Source organism: Haliotis cracherodii, unplaced genomic scaffold (assembly GCF_022045235.1).
Source record: "Haliotis cracherodii isolate W230 unplaced genomic scaffold, xgHalCrac1.p SCAF_15, whole genome shotgun sequence".
Taxonomy (NCBI): domain Eukaryota; kingdom Metazoa; phylum Mollusca; class Gastropoda; order Lepetellida; family Haliotidae; genus Haliotis; species Haliotis cracherodii.
Window position 1 is genome coordinate 26,695,163 of NW_027266270.1, and position 14,107 is coordinate 26,709,269.

The following is a 14,107-nucleotide window of genomic DNA, read 5'->3' on the forward strand; positions in this document are numbered from 1 at the left end:
GACGGAAATCAAGCGCAGCAACCGACTGCAAACAGGAGAATCATTTTCAGCTGTAGCCAGGTTTTTCCATGGGAAAACACGGGATTTTCTCGGATCCTGTCGACCACGTCTCACTACTGGAGCACAGGGCAGATTCATACGGCTACGTCAGTAACGTGAAAGAACCACCACGGCCACCTCTACAACTACGGCAGTACCAGGATTGCGTCGGATGTCAGCCCAGACAGTCAGGAACCGTTTACGCGCTGAAGGTATTCGCGCTAGGACGACCAGTTCGAGGTGTTCGTTTTGACGAGCCTGCCACGTCACTGGTGTCAAGGTCAAAGAGTATGGCCACAATCCGCGATGGAGACAAGTTTCGTTGAGTGACGAGTCACGTTTAATTGTTCGCGGTGCGGATGGCAGACGTCGTGTTTACAGGCGTCGCGGGGACCTCTGTGCAGGAGAGGGACATATTTTGTGGTGTTTGTGATGATGTGTGCAGTCATCTGCCATGGCCCTCCAGGTCTCCAGAATTAAACCCAGTGGAACATTTATGGGATGCACTGGATCAACGACTGCGAGGGGCACGGGTGGCCCAGTTGTCTAAGGCGCCGCGATTCGCTGTGCAGAGTTGCGTCCCTTAGGCACGCCAGAGACCTATGATTGTGGGTTCGAATCCCGGTTCGCCCCGATTATGTTTCTAGGTTTGTCAGCACCATAATCGTGCTCGTGGGTTTCACCGAAGTGGTAAACGTCTGAGACCTGCATCACTTCGGGCTTTCCTCCCACATTAAGCTGACACGCCGTGATATGACTGGAATACTGTTTGTTAAAAGCGGCGTTAAACCAGACTCACTCAACGACTGCGAGCACGCCCAAAAACCACAAACCGCCCACATTTGGCACAAGGACTGCGGACAGAGTGGTTGAACATTCCCAAGGCCACAATTCTGGATCTGATTGCTTCCATGCGACGACGATACCAGTCAGTTTTTACTCTAATGGTGGCCATGCAAGATATTGAGTACAGATGACCTTCACCTTAAAATCTCCTGTTCCGTGTGTGCCATATGGAACATGGGCTATGACAATGGTGTGTGACAATTGTGAACAATCGATTGCCATCTGTTGATTACTTATATGATATATAACACATACATCAAAAATAGGTTTTGCGTTTTTTTGCAGAGTATATTATACATCTGATTGGCTCAAGAACCCATCCCGGGTTTGATTCCCGACATGGGTATAATGTGTGAAGCCCTTCTCTGGTGTGCCCCGCCGTGATATTGCTGGAATATTGCTAAAAGCGGCGTAAAATCATACTCACTCACTCCCTCAAGAACCCATGCACCCTTAATTTAGATTGAGCGGTCAGGGTTCATCCGCGGCGACCTACCATGGAAGTGTCCTTCACGCAGAGGTGTATCGTATAGGAGTAACAGATTTAATTTTAATGATACTGCGTTTTTCTGTCTCTTCTTTCCAACAGTAATCACGGTAGCACTCAGACAGATACACGTATCTCTGTGAGGGTTTACTTTGGAGCACAGTCAGCACCAAAGAAGCATATAAAAGAAAGCATAATCAACTAAAATATGGTTTGCTTTAACCTGCTTTGAACAGTGATGCTGGTCTTTGACGTTTTGTTGAAACCCACCATCAGTGGGATGGTGCTGTTAAACCAAGAGTCATTAACTTGGCGAATCTGAAAATCATCGGATTCTGTCATATCTAAGGGACGCAACTTTGCATAGCGAATTGCTACATCGTGTTCCACTGGTATACAATAACACCGTTATTGCTCTTCTTCGATCAGCATCAATCAAGAATGTCATTTGCAATACATCAAGGGTTAGCTTTAGTTTCAATGCCTGAACAGGTGTACACTGGCATTGCTCGGATATTCCATCAACATAATGGACCCGTGAAGATCCGGGGTAGAACAGGTCTTCAGCTAACCATGCTTGTCGTAAAAGGCGACTATGCTTGTCGTAAGAGGCAACTAAAGGGATCGGGTGGTCAGACTCGCTGACTTGGTTGATGCATGCTATCGTATCCCAGTTGCGTGGATCGATGCTCATGATGTCAATCACTGGATTGTCTGGTCCAGACTCGATTATTTACAGACCGCTGTCATGTAGCTGGAATAGTGCTGAGAGCGGCGTTAAACAACAAACAAACAAACATGAGCATAATGCTGACACGATCAGTGAGACGAAAGTAAGTGAATTCTACAAACTTAATTAGTAACATCGGCCATAAGGTTAGTAAACAGCGAGTTTACTATCCTATCTGGTAGACTGCACACAGCAGTGGTGGAGAGAAGGGGCATCATATTTCAGTTTGGGCATCACGACCACGTGGCATTCTTCACTTTCGCTTTGTCCACTGCCACGCTCGCCATTTTGAGATGATTATGAGTGAGTGAGTGAGTGAGTTGGGTTTAACGCGGCTTTTAACATTATTCCAGTTATATCACGGCGTGTCAGCTTAATGTGGGAGGAAAGCCCGAAGTCATGCAGGTCTAAGACGTTTACCACTTCGGTAAAACACACGAGCACGGGTATGGTGCTGACAAACCTAGAAACATAATTAGGGCGAACCGGGATTCGAACCCACAATCATAGGTTTCTGGCGTGCCAAAGGGACGCAACTCTGCACAGCGAATCGCGGCGCCTTAAACGACATGGGTCACCCGTGCCCCCAGATGATTATGAGCCAGAGTGTTAGGTATATATAGGATGAGTGAGTTGGGTTTAGCTCCGCTTTGAACAGTATTCCAGTGATATCATGGCGTGTCAGCTTAATGTGTGAGGAAAGCTGATTCGGGTCTTAGACACTTACCGCTTTGGTGAAACCCACGAGCACGGGTATGGTGCTGACAAACCTAGAAACATTTAGAAGGTATATATTGGCTTTATAACATTGTTGATGTAAGTTTTTCATGACTGACAAAATTTAGAACTTTATATCATGTACTCAATGAAGAAGTTTGCCAGTGTAAAACAACATGTGTAAACTAAACTGAGGGCCAAAAGAAACATGAACTGATTTGCCACTTTGAAACAAAGATGCCAACCTGTTCCAAAACAGTAAAGAACACATTTCACGAATACAGCCTTCATGTTATCTGTCGTTCTTTGCACGTGCTTTGACGTCATCAGCTGCCAACAGCTTAGGACGTCCGGTCAGCAGACAAACAGTGACCAGACGACTACGACATTATGGTCTCCGGGCTTCTCGCGAGAGCAGGTTCCAACTCTTCAAACCTGATGGGCGGACGCGAGTTTATCGACGACGTGGTGAACGTACGGCTCCTTGTTGTGTCCAGGAGGTGGAACCTTACGGGGGCGGAAGTGTGATGGTCTGGGTAGGGGAGGGGGGGGGGGGGGGGGGGGGGCATTTGCGGGGACGAGAAGACGGAACTTGTCATCATCGAAGGCAATGTGACAGCACAACGCTACATTGACAATATCTTACGGCCAGTGGTTCTTCCTTTCATCCAGCATCAACAACGGACGGTGTTCCAGCAAGATAACCCCACACCCCATAAAGCCCGTATTACTAGAGACTTCCTCAACGCCAACAACGTGACAGCCCTGCCGTGGCCAGCTCGATCACCAGATCTGTCACCCATAGAACATCTCTGGGACCAGCTGGGGCGTCGTCTTAGGAAACGTTAACATCCTCCCTTCACGAGACAAGCGTTGATCGTTCCCCTCCGTGAGGAATGTAATCGGATACCTGCAGTCGATGTGTCTACTCAGTTCGACGCCGCATTCGAAGATGCATTGTCGCTCACGGAGGTCATATCCCGTATTGAACGGTCTGGGCCGTCGTCACCTTAAAGTAACCAATGTTGTTGATCGAATACTGGACGAATAACCCCTTGTCAAGAAATGTCCCTGTTGGAGGTCAAGGACTTTGTTGTTGAATTAGTGAATTCGCATTTTACTGTTCTGAATGATGAATTTCTACAATACAATTGTTATTGCTGCTTCAAATTGTGTTGGTCATATTTTATCCTAGAAATATCATTGGTAACGTTTCTTTTGGCCGTCAGTTTATATTTACCTGTCAATAACTTTTTCGTAGTACTGATTAAAATGCCACTGGAGATAATTATTTATTATCCCACATATGTGGTATATGTCATTTGTTATTTATTTGTATTTTGCAAATTGGTTATTCAGCAGCTGTCACTAGTGATCGCAAAATGACCAAGAACGAGTCTTTATTAAAGTGTAGTAAAACGTACTACAAACTGAACAGTTACTAAATTATGAGGAGATTCTTTGAAAAAAGGATGGTAATATCTACTATTTGATTACGAAAATATATTTATCTGCGATAGGTCACCTACTAGTCTAATTTCAAATATTTACTAACTAGTTAGTAAGATATCCACGCATGTTAGTAAACTTCACTAAATGTTTCTGTCAGTGCTGCGATATAAATTCGAACCGATGTACTCTGACTACAACATTGATGTTTTTTGTCAACAATATGGCAATAAACAATACCTTTCACATACATTCAACTGTATCTAAATATGGCCATTCCAACGATGTAACGTACGGCAGCCCGGAATAAGACGACCACGCCCTCCCTCTACAAATAGAGTCCTCCAGTCAGCTTCCATTGTCTACATGGATGGTACTTTCTCCGCCTGCCCAGATCTTTGGAATCAGCTTTACATACTGCATGCACGGAAAGGAAGCATTACCTATCCCCTAGTCTACGCATTGATGCCTGATCGTCGGACTACAACTTACCAACGCCTCTTTGCTCAGTTGAAGGTCCACATCCAACAACTACTGAAACAACCATTCAACCCAGAGACATTCCAGGTGGACTTTAACTGGATTTTAATGGATTTTAAGGGATGGATGAATTAAAATGAATTAAATAAAGTAAAAGAGGGTATCAAACATCTTGAGTCATTTCTTTTGTCTTTAATAAGAAAAGTCCATTTTCATGATAGGGGTTAATTACCTGATTAACATGTGCAACCAGGTATGACCTTGTTGTTTTAAGGTGTCTCACAACTGGGCTGTCTTACTAATGGGAGGAGACCGAACCAATTACAGTGTCACGGACTAGATAAGCTTGGTTCTTCCTCTTACACAATAGGATTTATCTGCAACAGTTAGTGGCATTGGTTCATGGCCGTGAAATAACGATTTCTTAGAACCCAAACTGGGTTATCTGTATATATTTGACGCTGTATATGTCCAAATCGGTGTTGCTTTATAACATTAATTTTCTAGTTTTGTGTATATAACTATTTATATCGCATCATAGTTGCACTGAAATAAGCGTTGCATTTGCAGTTTGGAAGCTTATGTCAGTCGGTCGCTGTTGATGATTTATTAATAGTGTTAGATGCGATAGGACCGCCTACGTGGTCTAATGGTAGGGCGTCCGCCCGGAGAGCGGAAGGTCCGGAGTTCGATCCCCAGCCGCGTCATACCAAATGACGTTAAAAGATGGTACTTGTTGTTACCCTGTCTGGCGCTCGGCATTAAGGGGCTAAAAAAGGACTGGTCGGCTCGGAGTCAGTATACTGTGTCTGAGTGGGGTATTCATGTTAAACTGCGGCATGGTATCTCAGTGGGCTAGGACTATAAATCGGCATCAGTACAAGCAGCCACACACACACACACACACACACACACACACACACACACACACACGTGCATGCACGTCGCTATATAAGTGCAATAATCTTGGACGCGACGTTAAACCCTATTTCACCTCACCCAGATGCGATGGCGTAGCTAAGTACTGTTCCGCTTTTACTATCCGACATATACTGGTCGCTAATACAAAGCTACGATCCACGCCTTCATAACGTTCGATGATGATCTTACAGCGGGCATCACAAGCTGCGTCCGAGTGCAAATTAAGGAATATCGTGGTAATATTTATACCCTTTTTCCCTTTAATCATTTATCTTTAGCTACACCAACTATTTCGATTTGTGTATTTTGTCATAGTTACGGACTTTTGAAGGGGTCGATTGCCGTGTTTAATTTCAATATGCGTGAGTGAGTATAATTTTACGCCGCTTTTAGCAATATTCCAGCAATATCACGGCGGGGGTCACCAGAAATTGGCTTCACACATTGTACCCATGTCGGGAATCGAACCCGGGTCTTCGGCGTGACGAGCTAATTACAACATAGTAAGTCGTAACTTCTTATAAAAAAAGCAAAATAATATTATGGCTATCATCAGAGGGTTTTAGACTCGGGTGTATGTAAATGGCCACGTTGGTCCTCAATTTGCACTCTGATTGAGCTTGTGAAGGCCGGTTTAAAATTATAACGTTTCGAAGACATGAATCGTAGTTACGATTTTGCAGCTACCATGGTGTGAGTCTCACTGACATTGATGAATGGCTAAAATGAATTTATATCGCTGTCGGTATTCAGTCCTCAGTGAAAAAATCAATATCAGTTCCATGGGTGTTAATGATGTCAAGCTGCCAAACGTGGTAAAAAAGACTAAATGTCGATTAGTTATTTGGAAGATAGCACTCAACTATCTGATCTCCAGGCACCGGCATTGCAGCGTATATGGAATTCTCGTACAGAATAATCCGTTTAACGGTATGTTCAATATTGCGTGATGGCGATACCTCCAACAATACGAGAATGGCAGGGCGACTCATTTGACTTTGTGATAGTGTAATGAGGTGTGTGTTTCAGCACGTCGGCTGGGACGGAGGAAGGGCTTGAGTTAACCCAGACAGGTAGGAGACTATCAAGAGGGCGCCTTTCATCTCCCCAGGTGTGTTGTCAATCGTATCGCCTGATCGATCATTTTCACAGTTCGATACACCGCTCTGTCAACTTTCCCACCGGCCAAAGCACTCTCACGGGGATATCGCTCCCTTTTGATTGGCGGAAACTGCGTGGGCGTTTGTGTTCCGCAGTTGCCATTCAACAAGGTCGGATCCGTCACGTGACATGACGTCACGCCACCCCCGCGCCCACGTGACCCAGCCGAGTACAGAATTATTGGCTGCGCAGACGCCGGTACATTTAATGTAGAAGGCTGCAATAGGTAACTGTATAAATCGGGACGGGACAATGGCGACGGGACAACGGTTTGCCAACAACTTGTTCGTTTTGATCGACCAACGGGTCAGGAACCGTTGAGTGGCCTTTACTGACATTAAGAGAGCAATAAGAGGGGCAGAAAGGGGGGACATGTTTCTCAATTACGGGGTAAATGTCACCAGGCAGAAAACTCATACACAATGCCTAGTAACAAAACACAACTATTTTGAGTTCTGTTCGAAATTAACAACAATCAACTGCCCACCCCAGCAGCGTGTAGATTGTAATTTATTACAGAGTGAACACCGTTGTTGTGTTTGAAGCCGTAGATGACGTATTAAATCGCGCAGGACGTCATGTAAACATCTGACTCTGCCAACATCAGCCATGACATATATCAGTGTGACCTTTCCAACTCAGATGCATGTCAAACTACAAACACTAGGTCTCCTAGATATTGACGGGCTGTTTAAAATCGCTACATCACCCCACGTAATGTTATATCGACTGCCCATACAGTTTTCTCCTTGTCATGTCGTTTGTGCACTTGCTCACAATGGCGGCAAACCAGTTTAAATAACTTTACTTCCCACGCGGGAAATTTCGAAATAGTCGATTGTTTAAAGTAAGGCGTTGTAGTTATAAGTGAGCGAGTGAGTTTGGTTTTACGCCGCTTTTAGCAATATTCCAGCAATATCACGGCGGGGGACACCAGAAATGGGCTTCACACATTGTGCCAATGTTGGGAATCGAACCCGGGTCTTCGGCGTGGCGCGCGAACGCTTTAACCACTAGGCTACCCGACCGCCCCCGTTGTAGTTATAATGATTTTTAGACAGCTTCATCACTTGAGTAGAAGCATCCACACTATCGATCCTATCCTATTTCGGGTGCACAGATACATCAATTCTCTGGCAGAGTTGCGTCCCTTAGCCCTAGCAGGATCTTCTGATCGTTGGTTCCAATCCTATCCCTGATAAGCTCTGATTCTGAACCTTGGTCAGTCAACACCATTGTGCTAAAGAGTTTCAGGGGCGGTCGGGTAGCCTAGTGGTTTAAGCGTTCGCTCGTCACGCCGAAGACCCAGGTTCGATTCCCGACATGGGTACAATGTGTGATGCCCATTTCTGGTGTCCCCCGCCGTGATATTGCTGGAATATTGCTAAAAGCGGCGTAAAACCATACTCAATCACTCACTCTAATTCTGAACCTTGGTCAGTCAGCACCATTGTGCTAAAGAGTTTCAGGGGCGGTCGGGTAGCCTAGAGGTTAAAGCGTTCGCTCGTCACGCCGAAGACCCGGGTTCGATTCCCGACATGGGTACATTGTGTGATGCCCATTTCTGGTGTCCCCCGCCGTGATATTGCTGGAATATTGCTAACAGCGGCATAAAACAATACTCACTCACTCAAGAGTTTCGACCAAACGCTAAACATCAAAGACCCGTGCGACTTCCATCAGCCTCATGCACCGTCCGTCCCCATGATCCCCAGCGAGTTTGCCTGGCTTTGGTTACTGGTGGTTGTAAACAGTTGCAAATAGTATAGTTATTCTAACATATATTTGGCAAATTTACTTTGAGGTATAAATATGGAGTGCTTGTAGATATTGAAACTTGTTCTCGTCGCTATATGGCTGAAATAAAGTCGTTGACACGTTTTAACTCACACTCCCCCCGGAGGCACGGGTGGCCCAGTCGTCTATGGCGTCGCGATTCGCTGTGCAGAGTCGCGTCCCTTGGGCACGCCAGAAACCTATGATTGTGGGTTCGAATCCCGGTTCGCCCCGATTATGTTTCTAGGTTTGTCAGCACCATACCCGTGCTCGTGGGTTTCACCGAAGTTGTAAACGTCTTAGACCTGCATCACTTTGGGCGTTCCTCCCACATTAAGCTGACATGCCGTGATGTAACCGGAATACTGTTAAAATCGGCGTTAAACCCAACTCACTCACTCAACGACTGCGAGCACGCCCAACAACCACAAAACCGCCCACATTTGGCACAAGGACTGTGGACAGAGTGGTTGAACTTTCCCAAGGCCACAATTCTGGATCTGAAGTGGCGTTGAACTCGAGGTATTACGGTCTATTCAATTTTAGTTGATCTCTCGCACTTCCAATGGAGCATATTCAATCTAGACGTGCATTTCATTGACCTCGATTTGGGTTTGACAGGGAGTGCAAAGCGGAAGTTACTGTGATCGCGTTCTGGGGTTTGTTTTTAAAAACACATAGCTGAACACACCTCGTATAACGCGATTAAGGTATACTGGTGTTTAATATGGATGGAGACGGCTTTGTGAAGATTTTGTTTGTTTGTTAAAATCACACTTCATCACAGATTCCAATGCTGCATTGACTTTTTTGCTTTTTTTAAACAAGTTATGGTGAAGCCGTCTGGCGCCGAGCTGCTCTGACCAAGTCGTGACAAGTAGTAGTACTTTGTTGTTTAACGCCGCACTCAGCACTATTACAGATATATGATGGCGGTCTGTAAATTATCTGACCTGGACTAGACAACCCAGTGATTGATATTATGAGCAAGGATCCACGCAGCGGTCGTACGAAGACACCGTACTTGCCAACCAGGTCCATTAAGTCGCCACTTACATTTCCCGACCCGTTACCCGACGAAGGACTTAGCATGTAGTTTGATATATTTATATAACCTTCATCCACCTGTAAAGTATTACAGGATAAGTACATATTATCTTTATCATTAACTATTTTGAGTTATTACTGCATTGATATGAGTATGTTTTTGCTCCCAATCTCAGCAGCACATAAGTATAAATGCAATATTGATTAAATTTAACCCTACTCAGACACTGTATTAACATAGGTATCAATAATACGCCCTAAGATAATACGAATAATAATTCGTTATTTTAATTATTTTGATAATCCTAAGTATACAATAACTACGTGTGAGTGAGGTGCTAGAAAACAGATAATCAGAGTCACCAAACATTCCGCATCCCTCGGGTGATTCCGTTACTTACATTCTACCCCGGGCGACAATGTTGTAAACCTATTGTATGATTTCACTGCAAAGCACATTCCGATCGATCCCTCCTCATACAGCACTACGGGCGATACCGAAATATTGTACAAGTGTCACGACTTCCGACATAGTGTGTTTTGTAATGTGATTGTCACATGAACGAGTGAAACTAGTCAACTTAGTTCCAAAACGGAATTGTATTGGATTGAGGCGAGCCGTGTGATTCACCGACCATGACGATCAATGCGGCCATAAGTTAAACTAAAAAAATAGAGATCGTGGGATTTAATGCATATGAGATCACCGTGGTTAAATTCTTATAACAACGAGTCTGTATAAGACCTATAGACTTCCTGGTTATAGCGACTAGTTCATCAGCAAAGCTGATTTAGAGAAACCAATTTATCATTCATTAGCCTATACATACTTTTAACGACATTCACAAACCCCCAGTTTTGAGGGACCATTTCGCCCACGTGACCGACACCACGCAATAAGTACTCGTGGCATTACACGCACCTACAATATTTATGATGTAATTGTATTAATATCTATGGTAATTTCAGAATAAAACTCTGCCAGCCGACCAACCTGACATATTAGGTGGATTCTCTGTTATCGACGCTTATCCGATGATGTTAGACGCAATGCTTGCACCGAAATCCCTTTTACTGTTACATTTACTGCTATTATTTATAAGGACGGCATGTGGTATTCATTGGAAATCTAAAAAATAAGTACGAAAGATCGTTACTGTTACCAACCCGTGAAGATCCGGCTTAGAATTGACCTTCAGCAACTCGTGCTTTTAAGACTCTACTAACGGGATTAATGGGATGTCAATCACTGGATTGCCTGGTCCAGATTTAATTGTTTACAGACCGCCTTCATCTAGCTGGAATATTCCTGAGTGTGACGTTAAACAACAAACAAACAAACAAGCAAGCAGCGTGATAACAATTGGTTGTTGCAAGTCATGTATCCCAGTTACGTATGTCGATGCTCATGATGTACTACTGCTACTTGCGTTAAGTGGTGGTACTTGTTGTTACCCTGTCTGGCGCTCGGCATTAAAGGGCTAAAACAAGGACTGGTCGGTTCGGAGTCAGTATACTGTGCCCGAGTGGGGTATTCATGTTAAACTGCGGCATGGTATCTCAGTGAGCTAGCACTATAATTCGGCATCAGTCCGGAATAGTACAAGCAGACAGACAGACAGACAGACAGACACACACACACACACACACACACACACACACACACACACACACGTGCATGCACGTCGCTATATAAGTGCAATAATCGTGGACGCGACGTGAAACCCAATTTCACCTCACTTCACCTGGGGTAGTATGGCTAGGTAGTTGGGGTTGGTATAAGTGACTTGGGCTTAATGCCGCTTTTAACAGTATTCCAGTTATATCGCGGCGTGTCAGCCTAATTTGGGAGAAAAGCCCGAAGTGATGCAGGTCTCAGACGTTTACCACTTCGGTGAAACCCACAAGCACGGGTATGGTGCTGACAAACCTAGAATCATAATCGGGGCGAACCGGGATTCGAACCCACACAGGTTTCTGGCGTGCCCAAGGAACGCAACTCTGCTCAGCGAATCGTGGCGCCATAGACAACTGGGCCACCCATGCCCCCGTCAGGCTAGGTAACATGGTTGATGACGTGTCATGGTAACCCGACAGTGTGGATCGTTGCTAACAGAATCAATTACTGGATTGTGTAGTCGATTATTTACACCCCGCCAGAAAGTTTGAAAAGCAGAGTGGCTTCGAACAGCCAACAAACCCCTTAGGCTGCAATCCTACATCATCCCAAGGCAAGGTAGTTTAACTGGCTATAAAAGTCCAGTTTCCGACCTTTCCGAACTAGGTTGAAAATTCGGATTTATAATTTGGCTGGACTAAAGTACGAGTCTATGCATAGTCCAATCAAAATCGCGTAACGAAATCGACATCCGTTTCGTAAACAACATGGCGACTGCTGTGCAGATTTCGCTCGATTGCAGGAATTGCATAACGCCACACTGGGCGTTGACAGATATTTTCCAATGTTTTTACACAAGGTGCTCAAGCAATTTGATGCACTTCGCGAGGCAAGACCTGTTTTCCTACAATTTAGATCTTGACTGTCGATCTTGATGGCGCCGCCATTTTGTTTGAAGCAAATGTATGTAGTCTGTAAGGTGGAATCTGATTGGTCAATAATAGTGACATAAAAGGGATATTACTCGTAACGATCGAGCCTCGAAATTCCATCCTAATTCGGCAAGGGTGGAAAATGCACTGGAAAATTACACAACACATTCGTTTTCAGGACTTGTTTTAATACTGATTAACACGTGAACATATCGAATAGTACACGGCTTTATATTAGCTTCTTGATGAGATTTATATCCTATGTTGTATGAGTTGACTGTGTTAAGTTGTACTCTTATTTACCTGACCATCCTGAACTTAGAACATAGCATAATAAGTATCGTCGTGCATAACCGCAGCATGTCTACTACAAAGTGTAAACACGCTGCTTGTTTGTTTATTGTTTAACGCAGCACTCAGCTATATGAAGACAGTCTGTAAATAATTAAATTTTGTCAGTCAGTCAGTTTGATTTAACGCCGCTTTTAACAGTATTCCAGTTACATCGCGGCGTGTCAGCTTAATGTGGGAGGAAAGCCCGAAGTGATGCAGGTCTAAGACGTTTACCACTTCGGTGAAACCCACGAGCACGGGTATGGTGCTGACAAACCTAGAAACATAATCGGGGCGAACCGGGATTCGAACCCACAATCATAGGTTTCTGGCGTGTCCAAGGGACGCAACTCTGCACAGCGAATCGCAGCGCCTTAGACGACTGGTCCACCCGTGCCCCCTAATTAAATTTGGACCAGACTATCCAGTGATTGACAACATGAGAATCGATCTACGCAATTTGGATACGATGACCAAGTCAGCCAAGTCAGAGAGACTGACCACCCGATCCCGTTAGTCGCCCCATACAAGCAACAGTTGCTGAAGACCAATTCTAACCCGGAATGTTTACGGGACATACACACACTGAGTAAATAACTATATAACACGGTCACCAGGGGGAAAATATAGGTTTTCTGAAGTGGGTCAGTGTGCTTCGTCTTAAATTCTGTTACTTAAACATATCATGTCAATATGGTACAATGTTGATATCAGCTACACGAGAAGAAAATGCTATGAGAGGTTTAGAGGAAATCCGGCCACTGTGTGTGTGGCGTTTGATCTTCTAATTGGGACTAATGCATATTGACACATGCTAACGGTCACAAAATAAGAAGAAGGGAGCTTTTACAGATAATAAGTCACTCAAAGTAAGACAACATGGAAGCATGATACTTCAAGCTGACCAAAAAAAACCCGTTTGTTCAGACTGTAGCATCAAAGAAACTATCATAAGTTCCTTTTGCCCGCTGGGTTCAAGGTCAATAGGGCGTACTTCTTTATGGAGATTATAATACCATATTGTCGCCTTGATCAAGTGGAACCTGGTGTCAATGGAGCATGGCCAGCACCTGACCCCAGCATATCCACTACTCGTTCCTTTGAGCTTTGTTCTCGTCGACAGAGGGAGGATGTTGGCCGTTCAGGATGATAGTAGGGTACAGGATTAAATGGTTTTGCAGGAACGGGGAGGAGGGTGATGGGAGAGCACGACTTTCATTGGAACGAACCATGATTGCTACTGGCAGCAGTGTCTTTCCACATTAGACTGGCCTTCTGTCTACCGACATAATCTAAGCTTAATGCACCCAGACGACTGCGCATCCCTACGCGATAATGTAGTCCTAGGGAAGGGGTTATACGTATCTTCGTGTTTGGCTGGGGGTGAGGGGAGGGGGTTATTAACAGGGGCATGTCTTTCTCAGAGGTAAGAGCGCAGCACTGTTATAAATCACCCCCTTTCTCGACTAAATGTCACTGATTTTGATTTTTCTTTTGGGGGGTTGGAAATGCCATTTCGGACTTACTTATCGTCTCTATTTTTTCATTTAAACCTTGTTTTTTTGTACGCA